At 40.2% G+C, this 6,740-nt stretch overlaps 1 protein-coding gene across 2 annotated transcripts in view; it reads right to left on the reverse strand.

Annotated features, from left to right (window-relative positions):
- Positions 1 to 5,797, reverse strand: part of LOC116062926 (oxysterol-binding protein-related protein 6-like) — a 35,781-nt gene extending 29,984 nt beyond the window's left edge. For both annotated transcript variants that reach the window (XM_035994584.1, XM_031317725.2), the window contains exon 1: positions 5,695 to 5,797. The gene's annotated coding sequence lies outside the window, so the exon portion shown is untranslated. The remainder of the gene's footprint in view (positions 1 to 5,694) is intronic.
- Between the last annotated feature and the right edge of the window lie 943 nt (positions 5,798 to 6,740).

Below are 6,740 nucleotides of genomic sequence, written 5' to 3' on the forward strand. Positions count from 1 at the left end.
GAAAACACGGAATTTGAAAAAAAATAAAGGAATTTGAAAAAAAATAAAAACTGATTTCATAGGGCCCTATGTACATGATGTACATTTACAGTATCCCTGCCTACGCCTCCAGGTGCCGTCCTCTCTCTCCTCTCAGAACAGAAATAAACAAATTGAGACATTCTACATGACAGCGGGTAAACCAGACCAATATCGGGTTACTCAAGGAGCCATGACATAAGGCAAATGATGAGTACCATGGTACAACCTGACCAAACTGAAGACCACATTAGGGGTGGGCGATATATATCGTCTACGATAATATCGTCATTGTTGTGTTAACGATGTGTAAATTGACATTAACGAGTATTTAATCAAAACACGCATGAAGGGGCGACAAAGATGGCGGTGCACGATTGTGCAGCGGCTCTTTGCTCTCCTGTCGGTGTAGATTGATGTTTTTTGTTTGCGTTTTTGTAACGTTCCCATGTCGAGGTCTTACTAACAAGAACAGCCACACTGAACTAATCAATATAGGACTACGATACAACACAGCTGTTACGAGAGCCTTCCAGGCGGCTCATAACATCCCGGAGGCAATAGCCAGACCAGGCGCTCCGTGGATTGTTGTCGGCAGCTAGCAGGCCGAGCTTGCAGGCCAAGCTAGCTACTGGCAGGATCGAGACAAGAACTCCGGCAAGACCAGATGAGGAGGACTGTGCATTTCTGTGCATAATGAATGGAGTACCAACAGTAGGATCGTTGCCCAGCACTGCTCACCTGACCTGGAAGCCCTGTCGGTAATATGCAGATAATTTTATTTACCAACAGAGCACACTATAGTGACTGTTACTGCCATCTACATAGCCCCTGATGCTAACGTTAGCACAAGTTTGGCTCACAAACTGTAGCGCGATCACCCGGAGGGGATAAATATTGTAGCAGGGGACTTTACCAAGGCCTCCTTAAAGTCTGTACTCCCCAGCTTTTTCCAGCATGTAGATTGTGCTACTAGAGGGAAGAACACACTAGACCATGTATACTCTAACATCAAGAAAGCATACAGAACTGCGCCTCGCCATCACCTGGGTCAGTCAGATCACATCCAACTACTCCTGATCCCAGCATACATCCCGGTCAGAATAGGGGTGCACCGATCCGATATTAAGATCGGATATCGGCCCCAATATTGACAAAATAGCTTGATAGGAATTTTTTTTTTCTCCTTTGCAGCACTGATATACATCTAATCGTTATCGTCAAAATCGCCAAAAATAGAGATTATTTTTTGTCCATATCGCCCATCCCTAGACCACATTTAAAAAAAAAAGATACAGATTAAGGGCAGTGCTGTCCCGAACAATTTGTTCTTTCATATTCATGTCTATGTGATGTCACCTCAGACAGGGCTGCGACCTGAACAGACTGGTTCTCTCGCCCTCTTCTATACTCTCATTCACTGCCTCCCTCCTTCCAGGAATGTGCCAGAGCAACATGCACAGGCTGTTTGGCCACATGTGACTGATGAGAGTTCCTTTTACGTTTGCTACAGTTTTGGGTGCGGTTTTTTGTAGAATGGAAGGGAAGGTCAAGTGTTTAATGCTGTCAAAACCTGTAGTCTCTGGGCATCCAGATAGCTCAGTTGGTAGAGCGGGCGCCCATATATAGAGGTTTACTTCTCGGCGCCCAACCATCCCAACCTCTGCCCTTTGCTGCTTGTCATTCCCCCTTTCTCTCTACTTTCATGTCGTCAGCTGTCCTGTCAAATAAAGGCTTAAAATGCCCCAAAAAATTAATCTTAAAAACACATAAAACCTGTATTCTCTCACAGTAAAGACAAGCAACACAACTGGCGATATGAATTCCCAAAGGAGCTGATGATATGCATGTCAACACAGTATAAATGAGAGAGACAGGAGAACTCTGTCATGAACTTGTTTGGGGGTTTTGTGACTGTATCTAATAGCCTACACTATACTAGGGATGCAGCGGTTAACCGATTTCACTATTATTAACCGTGCTTTAAAACGTCACTGTTAATTCATCGTAAGGCTCTGTGTGCGAGTGTTAACTTACTGCACGTTATGTGCAGTTCTTATTAAACCGCCTTACACACACACACACACACACACACACACACACACACACACACACGGATAACTTAATGCTGCAATTTTTTAACGTTACATAAAGTTAGCAAACACCAGGACAACACAGCAGAGCCAGCCCCTGACCTCACAACAGCTGCAGCGGGGAATTCAACCAAAGTTGGTAAGCTTGCTAGCGACTTTGTTTATTAACGTTGTTAAGCGTTGGTTAGCTTGTAACGTTACCAGTTAGCTAACATTGGCCTGTTTAACGTTAACGGTAACATTACAGTTAACAGCCAACGAGTCAGGATTGAAAACGCAGCAGCTTTCAGCGACTTTAGAGTGAAAGAACGTTACAGCGTACATTGATATTAAAATGTATACAGGTTTTTTTTTTGTTTTTTTTTTACAAGGAACACTGTAGCCCCTAACTAAAATATGTTATGGGCACAGGCAGAACATTTAGAGGCGCACCCCTTAAATAGAGCTGCAATGCAATTTTTCACATTTCCCCCATTTTAACTGTTTTACTAATAAATGCTTTGGGGATAAAGAGAGAAATGTGCCATTTTATTTTAGTTCAGTCACATTTTAATTGAATTGTGCTTAACAAATACACATTCAGAAATGTAAACTAATTATTGTCATTTATAACATTATTGCTTCAGCTCCCCTCACTCCTGTCTTTTACTGTTTACACTGATATAGCAATCATATCTAGGTGATTAGACTTCCATGCAAAGGGGATTATCTATCTAACACCCTATGTGGGAAATATTGAGTGATGAGGGAGCCAGAGACAGATGAGCTCACGACACTCACACAAGCACTAGTTGTTTTTAATAAGATAGTTACATAATTAACAGCCTGTATGCATTTTTTTGTTTTCAAAGAAGTGGTCTCCGCTCTAGGTCGTATGTCATTAGCATTGATGTAAAAATGCAAATAAATCAGTGAATTCACAGGCAATTAAGTGATATCCCGCAGTTTCAAGACCAAAAACAAAGAGAGGAGGGCTAACGTTAGGCTAAGGCTAACTCCTTATCGGCTATCACTATGCAGCATTTTCCTCGCCAATGTACGGTCTTTAACAAACAAAATGGATGAGAAAAAAAAAAGTTTAGAAGACTAAAACTTTTAGAAGAATAAAGTGTATAATTTTTAAAAAGTATTGTTTTGTTACTGAACTCCAGTATTGTATCCTCACTAGCATCAAAACTTCAAACACCCAGCCCTACCAGGCATCTCCGACCCTTCTCCACAGAATAAACTTCAAAGCCTAAAGTACAACAAATACTGACATGCACGGTTTTTAAGACCTTTTTAAGACCATTATGTATGAAATTTAAGACCTATATCACATTAAAAACAAAACAAAAAACGGCAGATGTCAGAGTCGGGAAACATCTGAAACAATTCTCTGACTTCCTCATTCGCATTATAGGACTGGTGTCTAGTCACCCTTTTTTCCATTAAGGATGTACTAACAATTACTTATAACAAAAACTTATTTTACTAGTCAATTGTGAGTAGTTATACGACAAAAAGAACCACTAGATGACAAAAGGGCATTTCACAATAACATTGAATACACCACTAATTTACCAACTGTAATTGAACATACCATTAAGTTATGTGTTGTTTCTCCATGAGTCTTTAACTGCAGGCTGTTGGATGTTCCAGTGTTGCAATCATTTCCAGTGAAATACTGCCACACTTTACCATTACACCGTTTAGTTTCAGCATTTAACCATATTAAAGCAGCTACTGGCTAACGTTACCTGCCGCGAAGTGTAATTTTAACTAGCGTTACATGCAGCGATGCTTCCGTTGCCTGTTTTGTCTGTTTCAGAGCACCAGAAAGCAGCGCAGGTATTTCAGTGCCACCAAAATGAGGCACCGAAATCCGCATTGCTATTCGGCCCGGTACATATCGGCACCGGGTTTCGGTACCCGACCCAGAGCACCTCCGCTCGGTTGGCTCCGATCCAAAAGCAACACGGAGGTCGCTTACGGGAGTTGCGAAGCTGCTGTGTGGGTCTTGCCTAGGCAGTGTGGAGGTACTGCCGGGACTGGAGCCGCCAGATACTCAGCAGAACTGGCTGATGGTTGCATGTCAATTGGCTTATGCATGTTATACGCCACCATAGACTGTATCATTATACATATATTTGTATCTCTATGCAAATTTGGTATGTTTAATAGTAGAACGTGATCACACATTCCATCATACAAAACTCCACATTGCGGAACATTAACCATTCACCATAAGGCCACTTTTAATGATTAACGTAAACGGTTCGTGGCATAAGCACTGTCTGTGGGAATAAGCCACTATTAAACGGTGTGCCGGTGGAACACAACCAGCACAGGTAGGTGTAGTGAGCGGCCAGTACCGCCAGGGGATCGGTTTATGCTGGTGTCAAAGTGGCAATTGCCATCAGCCAAATGCCGCTGTAGTGAGTGACATGTGCCGCCAGGGGATCACTATGTACCACAGTGGCTGACCATCAGACACAAAAAAAGAACTACTGAATTCAGAATCTTATTGGCATCCATTTCGGCGTCTCGTGCTTGCCATCCACTCAAAACGTAACGTTAGCCTACTACTCTTTGGCCGGCTTGCAAGCCCAAACAAGTGTGTGCGATGTGCCCGTTTTGTTTCTGGTGTGGTGTTGTAGTTTTTCTAAATGTTACAAGTTGTTGCAACAGCATGTGAAAAAAACTTAACGTTTAACTGACAGCACTAGTATACATTGATGTTTGCTTGTGTTTTTAAAAAAGAGCAAACAAATGTGTAATTTCCAGCGACCCAGATTAGGAAGCACAGACGAGAAACTTGAGAAATGGGTTAAAAGGGTTTACTTTCGGGCATCCAGGGGGTTGGAAGAGACTGAGGTTTCTAGAAATACCTTCAGATTAATGGTAAATACTGGTTAACCACAATCTGGGCTTTTTAAAGTTTACAAGTATGCCTATGTAGGCCAAGGTGTTAGTAAAAAAATATAGATGGTTAGTTCTGTGATTATAATGTAGGCTAATGAAAATACATTAGTTTAGCAATACAAACAAAACTGGGTAATACTAAAACTCAGTGTGAATTCAGCAGCAGCATAAAAATCTACCATACAAGACAACACACCCAACTGGCTTTTGGTGAAAAGAAAAGCATCCAGTCACACAGGAGTGTGTGTGTGTTGGTAGGATGCTTTATAAAACAGGTTTGGTTTAGGCGAACAACACCCCAAACACCACACCGCCATAGAAACAGCGTGAAAAACACTGACACATTTCACATGGCCGATAAGATTTTAGATATGTCTGACATAGTCAGCTCTTAAAACATTTGGCAAGTTTCATACGGGAAAAATAACGTTAAACGCTAAAATGCCATTCCGAATTAAAAAAGAAGATAAAAAGAAAGGTAGGCAATAAACATTCGCCATCTTATTTCACTTGCAAACAAAATGAAGCGTATCTATCAGGCGTGAAAACAAAAACCTATGTCCAAACCACCAAATTATCTCTTAAAAGTTTATCTCGTTTAAAAAGCAAAACCGTATCAAACATTTAACTTGGCTTCAAGTGAAACGATATTGTCATTTTTTTCTGAACAAGAACTCACCTGTTTTTATTGCGAGGTAACGTGTTTAGCGACCTACCGACTGGAAACCACCAGCTGAACTGATGAAACCCTCTTCGAACTCGTTCTACTACCCCTGCGTGCGCGTGGCACAGATTACAGTTTTGCAGGTGCACTGGCAGGGCAGGTGCATCATGGGAACACCTTTTTTTTAACACAAAATTTGGAATTCACATTTACAATGGGGAACATTATTAGCCTACATTGTCAACAATTATAACAATAAAACATCAGAGTTTGAATAAAAACACAGATTAAACACTCATAATAGGGCAGATCTAAGACAAAGGAAAAGGCAAAACAATAAATGACAGTTAAAATAAAACAAAATCAGACAAAGATGTTTTAAGATCATATTTTTGATTTCATCATCCTCAGTGTTTCTGAATCTACATACATTAATGATATTCCATAAGAACAATGACTTTCACCTTTGAAGTTGTAGTGATATTAAATGTTAAATGGTATGTCAGATAAATTAAAAGTAGGATGGACATTTGTGGCAAGTTCTGCTACTGGATTGACTTCACATGGTAAGCCATTCATGTAGAGACGAAGGGCCTTTCTGTAAGACAGATAGATGTAAAAACAAGTAATATAATCACTGTTCAGCATGCTTTGGTTATTTTTGTATGTATTGCTTTATGTAAACCCAATTAGGGTGGCCAATGCACACCTGTAAAATGTAATGCAATCCAAACATTTTCAAAGTCAGTGATTATTTATCATTATTTATTTATTTTATTACTCACTATGTTGTTATCCAATCAATCAATCAATCCTCAGCTGATGACCCTGCAGCTAACTGAACAGGCACCAACGGAGGTGTTTCAGGCCTAAAGCCTAGCAGGATCAACACCTACCTGTTCAAACTAAATAGTGGAGTATATATATATATATATATATATAGTATATATATATATATATATACTATATTGGCTTCCAAAATGTGGATCAGAAGTATAAAGTTACATTAAATAGAAAGTAAAGTACAAGTACCTCTGAAGCACACAACAAACATATATTTA

The sequence above is a fragment of the Sander lucioperca genome, chromosome 2 (genome assembly GCF_008315115.2).
Source record: "Sander lucioperca isolate FBNREF2018 chromosome 2, SLUC_FBN_1.2, whole genome shotgun sequence".
NCBI classification, from domain to species: domain Eukaryota; kingdom Metazoa; phylum Chordata; class Actinopteri; order Perciformes; family Percidae; genus Sander; species Sander lucioperca.